Source organism: Pinus tabuliformis, chromosome 8 (assembly GCF_031772625.1).
Source record: "Pinus tabuliformis cultivar Carrire ecotype Pingquan chromosome 8, CPIR1, whole genome shotgun sequence".
Classification (NCBI taxonomy): domain Eukaryota; kingdom Viridiplantae; phylum Streptophyta; class Pinopsida; order Pinales; family Pinaceae; genus Pinus; species Pinus tabuliformis.
The window spans coordinates 741662688-741673527 of NC_142294.1; positions in this window are offsets into that span (position 1 = coordinate 741662688).

A 10840-nucleotide genomic window follows, 5' to 3' on the forward strand; every position below is an offset into this window, starting at 1 on the left:
TGGTATTGTAACAAATCATGTCCACAACTTAATAATGTCAAGTGGGGGTGAATATCCATGGTTAAAAAAATTGTTATATTATAAGTATTAAATTTTTATGTGCTTATTAATAAAGTTTAAATATGGTTACAAAATTATTAGACTAACTTATATGGTAAAATGGATCTTAATTTATAACTATTATTTATATCTCATATATTTGAATGTGATAAGGGATTTAGATATATCTTAAAAGTAATTATAATATTTTTGCTTTTAGATTTAATTAAAAAATGTTATAAAATTAAATTCAAATAAAATATTTATAAATATTTTGATTGTGAAATGAGAGATGGTTTTTGGGCATGTGGTATTGGCCCATGGTATTAAAAAAAATTGCACCCAATGTAAGGTATTAAATCATTTTAATCTCGCAAACCAGGGTAAAATATCAAAATTCAGCGATTTTAAGCGAATACGATTTCCCAAAACCAACGAATCTTGCCAAATGAAGGTTCGATTATCCTCCCATTTTTTATTTTGGGCTAAAATCAAAAAAATAATTATTTTTAAATAAAATTGGGGCTAACTATATGAAAAGGGTTTTTAATAAAAAAAATTGCCCTCTTAAAATGTAAAAACCCTCAAATTTTTCCTTTGGCTATAATTCGCCCCTAAAATTTACCGTGCAGATAAGATAAACTAAATTAATTAAATAGTTAATTAATTTAGTTGGTTAAAACTAATGGGACATAAGATATCATCATTTCATATACAATCACAAATGATACAATCCTGCACATCAATAGTGGCAATGCTTGACTGTTTGAAAAAGCATTCACATAATGAAATAACTTATAAGAAATTCACTATCTCTCTCAATAAAACATAGAAGCAATATAAAGATAATAGTACCCAATGCATCAAGACCCTTCTGATGAAAATGATAGCTTGCGGTTCAGCTTCTTCAATTAGATAACTTTGGAATAAGCAATAGTGCAAGTTCAAAGTTGTCTATCAAAAATTCGAAACCCATTTCTAAAGACATGAGAGGGGTTTAAATAGTCTAATAATATTACAAAATAGTAAAATAAAATAAAATTCTTTAGAAAAGCTCCAACAAACTAAGCTAAGATAAAGATAACATTCTGTTGTAATAAGAAATTCATGACAGTGTTGCAGGATGATTCTTCATTCATTCTCTGAGTCCACATATGTCTGTCATTGACTTCAGTTGGGGGGGATGAATCAGTTGCATGTGCATGTACCTCGTAAATAATACATCACTGAGTGTTGGAAGAAGTTGAGTTGTTGCATTAGAAAGACACCTCAACACAAAGTGTTGACTATGTGGCTTTACTAAGAAATGCCAATAACTTTCGACATTTAATTTTGATAAACTTTGGATGTATTCAACCTTATTCTTTGATGTTTCCTTCCATGAATGCTTCAGAGTTTTGACATCTGGAAAGGTATCCTTTGGGCATTCCTGTATTAGATTCCCCTACAATAAGATATCACTGATATATTCAGTGAAATTAGAAGAAATATTTTTGGCCCTGATGATAGCCATTTCTGCTTGCTTCATCTTTATGCCCTAGTCACTCAAATTGATATCTTTTTTAGATTCCTAAATTAGAGAAAGATCAGTTGATATTCCTTCAACACTATCTTGCCAATCTATATGCTCAGAGATTTTCTCATCAATTTATTCATAGAATGTCCTCATATTGGACAACTGGTTAACCAAAGAATCACTAATCTTACACAAATCATGAATTAAAGTTAATTTATGACAAAAGATAACCTGTTGTTTAGCAAAGAGTGTATCTAGTTCTCCTTCTTCTTTTCAAACTTCATTTATTTCTAGATTTTCTTTCAACTGGTTAATCTTTGCTGTAGTTGTTGTACCTATGCATATTGATTTTTGATTTCAAATTCAAATTGTAGTTTCAAGTCACTAAAACTTCTTTGTAATTCGGAAAGGTTTTCTTCCCATTGTCGCTCAATCACTTGCCTTTCATTCTAGAGACTTTGTTCTAATTGAGCAATCCTTTGGTCCTTTTCCTTCGTAAGTAGTTGAATTTCTATTGCTTTATCAATAGTAGCACTAGCACAAGCTCTTGCACACTTTGAGAGTCTGTTTAATTCTTTTTCAAGGGTTGTTTGGGCTCCTTTCTAGGGTCTCGTTTGAAACTAATGCCTATGTATGTTCTAACTTTATCTTCTTTCTTAACCTGCTCATAACTGCCTTGTATTTTGGAATGTAAAACACATTCAAAGGAGAGATTTATTCAATTTTTAGAAGTATCTCTGACATAGGAAATGTTGGAATGATTTCGTAATCTTTAGTAACAGTATCAAGAGCCTCAACAGTTAACATGGTTGTCCCTTTAGTTTATGGAATATGCATTATTTCTTTGTTGATTATGGTGTTTACATACTGAGTTTCTTTAGTTGATAGGACGTGATTAAATTCCTCCCAAACTTCATTCGATTTATTTTCTTCCTGAACTTTCTTTGTTTGATCAATAACTGTAGTATCTATCTCGGAGACTTCAAAAATAATTGGATCCTTTGATGAGGAGGCTGATGTATTTGAAACTTCTGGATTTTTTTGAGAATGTCTTATCAAACTTTTGGCAAATTCGTTATTCTTCGACTACGATATTGATTGAACTCAATCAATTATTCAAGAGTTATTCGATCTGCCACTAAATTTTCAACCATGGAATACTCTGGAACCATCTCAAGTAAATCATCAAATTTATCAGGCTCACTTGCAAATTGCCTGATTCTTGCCTATGTCGTGACATAATTTTCAACCCCATTGGGATCGTATTCTTTGTTTGGGATGGTTAGAAAACTTAAATATTTAATTTGGTCAATTTGAACAAGAGTATGTATGGAATTTTCCAATGCATATATACCACAAGAAATAGGAAAAGTGATCCAAAATGGATTTTGGATAGACTCCTAAGTGTTCCTCACAGAGGAAAATGAAAGCCCAAGGAATTTCTTGGAAATAGCCCCATGGGAGAGATATTTTCATTCTAAATCTACTGCAACTTGAATGGGCAAAAATGAACTTAGGATGCAGAAGTTATCGCATAAATAAGATGCCCTTTGTTCTTTGGAAAAAGAGGCAAAATCGCATCGGAGATGGTCCAAGAGGCGGACTTAAGCGGAGGTAGAAGAAACCCCAATCGACTGATCCGATGTATTGGATCGGAGGCAGGCATGTGTACGATATTAGGACCGCAGACTCGGCGATTGCGATCATGTGATATATTGATTGCTAATGATCAGATCGGTGGATCAGCATCGTCGATGGACAGAACCCCTGGATTGTATGCGATGCGATATGTGATAGCGATCGCAATGTGCAATCTCAGTTGTCGAATCGGGAGAGGAATGGATGGCCACGATTAAATCGGCAATCAACGATCGCCAGACCCGACGGATTTTATAAGCTCGATTGCATAAAATTTGAAATCCGGGTTTTTTCAGATTTTATGTATATTAGCACATTTCTACTATAAAATCGAAATAAAAAGGAAAACACCTGGAAGCGATAAAGCCAGACCCGAAGGGGAATTATAGGCGCGACTTATAAAATTTGAGTTCCGTAAAGGCAGATTTCAGGCGGGCCTCAAGCGGTAAATGGTATTGGGTTGGCTCTGCCTGATCCTACACACTGGTCGACATGTGGCTAGCAGAGGAGAGAGGAAAACCACCTTTTTAGGCAGGTAATCTCCATACTCCTAAGCCACTCGAAATCGTATATCGACTGTTGGATCAAAGATCCTGCAGATCAATGGTGGGGATTACGATAGCAGCCAAAGGCAAACCCGATGCGATATTAGGGTGGATGCGATAAATTTTGGAGTCTGACAAAAAGGATTTTGACGGGTTTTTCACTATTTCCCGTGTATTTGGAATTTTATCCAATACGTTAATGCAATGTGATATAACGCCTAATGGCGGACCCGATAAGGATTTTAGGGGTGATTGAATGGAATTTCATGTCCGAAATACACGTCCGATAGTGCATTTTGAAGACATTCTCTGTGTAATGCTATTTTCTCATTTTTTGGGTTTTTACCTATGAGAAGGCCCCAAAACCTCTGTAACCACTCCTGATCATCATGCCATGCTACAAGCAAGAATTTTTATAGGAAATGATGCATTTTTAAGCCATGGAGCCATAGAGATAGATGGCCAGTCTAACTAACAAGGAGCAGAGGAGCTACAGAGGGATAATGAATCATAGAGAAATGGTTGGGGTAGCCGAAAAGCTGGAAAAGTACCTCAAAGGAGCCAGGGAGAATGATTGAGGGAAGAGGTGAGAAAAAGCAGGCAGCAAAGCTACAGAAGGTCATTCGAAGGTTGCAAAAGGTCACTGGGAGTTCTAGTGAACCATTGATGCATGCAGAGGCCAAGAGAGAGCTTAGAGAAGCCAGAGATGAGAGCTAAGAGACAGAGCGAGAGCCAGAGCCAGAGCTAGAGCTAGAGCCATGAGCCAGAGCCATGAGCCATAGCTAGAGCCAAGCCAAAGTGAGAGCCGAGTGCTAGAGCCAAAGCCAGAGCGAGAAATCCTGAGAACTTCAGAGCCAGGGGATAAGATGATGTTTTGAACCCATTGTGTTTTGTGTAAACTAGTGGAGTTGAGCATGGAGTTTGTAAAATAACTTAGACTATAATCCCAGAGAGCCTAGTTGAGTTGACTAGAGCTCAAAGAGATGTAGCCCAAGAGTTTTGGGTGAACTCCATATTAAACTTGTTGTCTTATGTGTGATGCTCATTTGCTGCATTGTTTCATTGTTATACGTTTTATATCAGTTTAAGCAAATCAATTTATAACACATAAACAGTTTTAAAACAACCATAAGCATACACCTTATTTTCAAGCACATATTTAATTCTGCATTGGTTAATCATAAAGACAAGAATAATTAAGCTTTGGAAGTGGGAGAGGTTCTTGTAAGTTAGACAAGAAGCCTAAGTGCCCAATTTCAGATCAGGTGGTATCAGAGACTGAGATTGATTAACCATGCCTCCAAAGAAGGTAATATCAAAATTCTTGATTGATAGAGCAAAGATTGGTTGTCTGAAAGGTGTTTAAATAGTCAGAGTTTGATCGTATGCTTGTTTGAAGACTGACTCTTGTTTGAGTTTGTAGAGGTGAAGGGGAAGCTATTGATAGCTCAGTCTAGGAAGGACAAGAAGGAAGAAGGGCTGAAGGCATTCTTCTGTCCTAAAGGACCTCAAGGAAATCTTTGAAGCGTAAGAGGTTTGTTGCAAAAGTTTGTCGAATAAGCTCTTTATTAATCTCGTTTGAAGTTCTTTTTGTTCATTGGCATAATGACAACTTCTACAAGTGAGTCCTCAAATTCTTCTTTCTTCATCAGAAGACTCTTTGATGAAGACATGAAGCAAGACTTGTTCATCATGGTGGAGATGGTGATAGAAATGTATGAGGATGGAAGGAAGAGCAGCATACTTAGAGAGCAGTTGAATTCCATGAAGGAAGAGAAGCAGTTGCTTTCTGAGAAATTGCAGGAAATGGAGAGGCAACTTCATATTACAAATATGAACTTGAGAAGGATGCATGAGTTGGAGACACAACTCTTTGTAGCCCAAGAAGCCTTAGTCAAGTATCATCTTTAAGAATGGGTAAACCATTCCAGTTTGTCTTCAAATTCCTCTAGGAATTCTTATATTGATTCTTTTGAAAAACATATTAGAGGCATAGGTTCCGAACGAATGTCCAAGATGGGCTATGAAGGAAAGGGCTTGGGAAAGCATGCACAAGGTATTGTTGAACCAATAATGGTTGAGGAAAGGCCTAAGTATTCGGGTCTTGGCTATGGACAGTCTTATGGAAAGAGTTCCAAAGATACCATGAAGGCCATTGAACCAGCTCCAAGAAGGAGTTTCATTGTAGAGTGTGAAGATTGTATTCAGGACGAATGCAATGGCTTGAAACATTATTTTAAGGATGCAGGTGTTCAGAAGCACACACTTGAACTAAAGAGTTGTGGAGACTCTAACAGCCTTGAGGAGATTGATGGTGTTCCAAAGGGAGCCACTTCTTCATTTGCTTCACCTCCTCATGAAGGCAATAAAGGTGAAAGAGGCAGGTCTAAATATGGTTCTAATCATATTCCTTTTGATTTTTCAAAGCATGATAAATTTCCACATAGATATGGGAAAAGAATTGCATGTTCCTTTTGTGGTTTGGATAACCATGATGTTTCTAGGTGTTGGAAGAGAATGGCCACATATATAAAACTTTTGAAGGAAAAGAAACAAGAAGCCAAAGGTCCATTGGACAAGGCAAATCATGCTCTCAAGAGGATGCACATGCAGTGCACTTACTGGCGTAAGCAAGGGCATCTTACTGAAAAGTGTTGTACTCTAAATCGAGCATTGCTTCCACAAAAATTGAAGAAAGTGGAAAGAGAAGATGGCAGAAATGGAAAGGAATATTCCATGAATGATGTGTCTCAGGATGATTCACATGTTGATGCTGATGTGCAGACAAAGGTAGTACCTTTGAAAGGGATTGGTAAGAAACGGTTAGAGTTCTTATCCGATTAAGATTGCATGTCTATTGATGCATCTATTTGCATTTCTTTGTTAATGGAATGCAAGTTGTAGGATTTTACCAAAATGGTGAATGGAGAAGTTGAGTAGGAGACTCACTTTATTGCTGCAACATTATATTCCATTTCAGCTTCAAAAGTACAGTGTGCTTAAGTGAAAGTTGAAGGATGAAATGCATGCGTGAGAATGTTGTGCATGAACACAGGGATGTTGATGATTTCCTTGTTTTTGAGCATGTATGTGTAATTAACTGGCAGGATTGATTGCTTTGACATGCACGTGATGCCATGTTGACTTGGGAGAAGTTAACTTGGTCTCCAAATGGAGATAATGATGAAGTGTTTCATTTTTTGAAAAAGAGTCCTAATGGTATTTTTCTACATGCTTGACTTGAGGGGTCATTTGTTTAAAGGCATGTTTTGTGGGCTTGTTATCTAGTCCATAATTTGTATGCAAATGTAAGACATGGAGGTGTTCACAAGATGTGAAATCTATTTGTTTTGTTGAAGCATGAGTTTAGGGCATCTAGTTGTTGTTTTTGTTTTTGTTGTTGTTGACAGCTCTTAAAACAGGTACAAATGAATGTTTTTCTGAAGAAGATATACTTCACATTTGTTTGAGCCACCTTGGATCAACGATCATGGCAGAGAGGTTCAAACTACCTTCTGTGACCATCTCAGCAGAAGTTCTGCATGAGGTGAAGAAGGAAGACAGTTCTTCACAGGAGAACCAGTACATCCAAGAGGGAAAGTGGTCAAAGACTTTGGTTCAGAGGCACTATGCAAGGCAAGTGTATGGAGGCTGAAAGAAGAGGATGCTGTTACTCTCATTTACTGTTCAGATCAGTATATCAGTCTTCTGGAGACCAAAAGTTCTTTTAGTGGGAAGGCGTGATCCAAAATGGATTTTGGATAGACTCCTAAGTCTAAGTGTTCCTTACATAGGAAAATGAAAGTCCAAGGAAGTTCCTCGAAATAGCCCCATGGCAAGAGATATTTTCATTATGAATCTACTGCAACTTGAATCGGCAAAAATGGACTTAGGATGCAGAAATTATTGCAGAAAGAAGATGCCCTTTATTCTTTGGAAAAAGAGGCAAAATCCCATAAAAATGGAAGAAAACTCTTATAAAAGGAAATCGCATAGGAGATGGTCCAAGAGGTAGACTTAAGTGGAGACGAAAGAAACCCCAATCGGTCGATCCAATGTATCGAATTGGAGGAAGGCATGTATGCGTTATCAGGACCCCAGACTCGACAATTGCGATCATGCAATATGTTGATTGTCGATGATTGGGTTGGCGAATTGGCATTGGTGATGGACAGAACCCCTGGGTCATATGCAATGCGATATGCGATAGTGATCACGATGTGCAATCTCAACCATCGAATCGGGAGAGGAATGGATGATTAGGATTAAATCAGCAATCGACGATCGCGAGACCTCACGGATTTTATAAGCTCGATTGCATAAAATTTGAAATCTGAGTTTTTCAGATTTTCTGTGTATTAGCGCATTTCCACTATAAAACCGAAATATAAAGGAAAATGCTTGGAGCGATAAAGTTGGACCTGAAGGGGAATTATAGGCATGACTTATAAAATCTGAGTTCCGTAAAGGCAGATTTCAGGTGGGCCTCAAGCGGTAAATGGTATTGGGCCAGCTCCACCCAATCCCACACACTGGTCAACATGTGGTTGGTGGAGGAGAGAGGAAAACCACCTTTTCGGGTAGGTAACCTCCATACTCCTAAGCCACCCGAAATTGCATATCGACCATTGGATTAGAGATCCCACAGATCAATGGTGGGGATTACGATAGCGACCTAAGGCAGACCTGATGTGATATTAGGGCAAATGCGATAAATTTTGAAGTCCGATAAAAAGGATTTTGATTGGTTTTTCACTATTTCCCATGTATTTGGGATTTTACCCAATACGGTAATGCGATGCAATATAACGCCTAATGGCGAACACGATAGGGATTTTAGGGGCGATTAAATGGAATTTCATGTCCAATAGTGTATTTTGCAGGCATTCTTTGTGTAATGGGATTTTCTAAATTTTTGTGTTTTTGCCTATGAGAAGGCCCTGAAACCTCTGTAACCACTCCTGATCATCATCCCACACTACAAGCAGGTGTTTTTATAGGCAATGATGCATTTTGAAGCCATAGAGCCACATAGCTAGATGGCTAGTCTAACTGACAGGAAGCAGAGAAGCTGTAGAGCCGCAAAGGGATAATGAATCGCAAAGAAACGACTGGGGTTGATGAAAAGATGGAAAAGTACCTCAAAGGATCCGGGGAGCATGATTGAGGGAAGAGGCGAGCAAAAGTAGGCAGCAACACTGCAAAAGGTTGCTGGAAGGTTACAAAAGGTCATTGGGAGGTCTAGCGAACCATTAATGCATGCAGAGGCCAAGAGAGAGCTCAGAGTGTAGGTTTTAACCCCATACAGAAATTACCTGCATACGAATTCTAAAACACAGAAAATAAACAATGTGAGAGCATAACACATAAAACACATACACACATAAATTTTCCTCTAGATCCCAAAACCGGGACTACCAGCTTGATTTTTCATTATATTCCTTTCAATGTTGCAATACATATTTATACATGCTGAAGCATCCAATACCATGGACTGAAAACCATTGCGTCCAAAACCATGGACTGAAAACCATCACGTCCAAAACCATGTGTGAAAATCATGCACAAAACCATATGTATTTCTGTCGAACCTAACATAGGTTTTCGGTCCCCTTAACCCCCTATGACCCCCCCCCCCCACTACGCAATCGGCACAATGAACGGGGGGCTCCAACCCCCTCTAATCCCCCGGTTAACTACGTGGGCTAGTCGTGGAAAGAATATAACAAAACCCAACATTCTCCCACTTGTTGTTTTCTTTCCACATGGGGCCACAAGAGAGCTTAGTCATTTATCCAGCCCTGCAATGCCCATTCTTTCTCTACACCAAGAGAACTTCTCAGAGCTCACGGATTTTGTCAATGCATCTGTAGTATTCTTAAAAGTGTCCACCTTTACCAGCAACACCTTTCTGTCTTCTATCATATCCCTCAAAAAGTGATATTGAACATCAATGTGCTTTGTCTTTGAATGATATGCACGGTTCTTTGCCAAGAAAATTGCACTTTGGCTGTCATAGTCTATCCTTTAGATCCTTATACTAACTCCATACTTGAACTCAATCTCTGCAACCAAACTGCTTCCTTGCTTGCATGAGTGGCTGCCATGTATTCTGTCTATGTAGTTGATAATGCCACTACAGATTTTTTTCTTACTCATCCAACTGACTGCACCTCCAAATAGGTTAAACACATACCCACTTTTAGATCTTCTCTGATCCAGATCTCCATCCCAGTCTGCATCAACAAATCCACAGATATCCAAAACTCTAACCGATCGTGGTCTTCCTTGGTAGCACAAACCATAATCACTAATGCCATGCAAATACCTAAAAACCCACTTCGCTATTGTCCAATGCTCCTTCCCTGGTTTTGACATAAACCTGTTCAATACTCCCACTACTTCTGCAATGTCTGGTCTAATACAGACCATTGCATACATCAAGTTATCTACTGCACTTTCATATGGAACACAGGACATATCCTCTTCCTCCTCTTGTGTCTTGGGACACTGTTCAACAGATTTTACACCTATAGGAATAGGAACCTTCACCGATTTACTATCATGCATATTAAATCTCTACAATATTGTCTCGACATACTTCCTTTGGTTTAACCAGAGCTTCCTCTTTGCTTGATCTCTTTTAATTTCCATGCCCAAAATATAGTTTTTAGCACCAAGATCTTTCATGTCAAATTTGGAGGACAATTGGGTCTTCAAATCCTAGATAACTTCTTTGTCATTTCCAACTAGCAACATATCATCCACATATAAGACCAGATAAATAACACGGTCACCAATTAATTTAAAATACACACAGTGATCTGCTTTGCTTCTGGTGAAGCCAAGTCCCTGTTTAAATGTATCAAATTTTTGATACCACATCCTTGGTGACTATTTTAACCCATACAGAGACTTCTTTAACTTTCATACCAGTTCTTTCTTACCCATCACCACAAAGCCTTCAGGTTGCTTCATGTAAATCTCCTCTTCCAGATCCCCATGAAGAAATGTTGTCTTCACATCCATCTATTCTACCTCAAAATCAAAAGCAACAGAAACATATAAAAGTAATCTAATAGAATCTACCTTGGCAACAGGA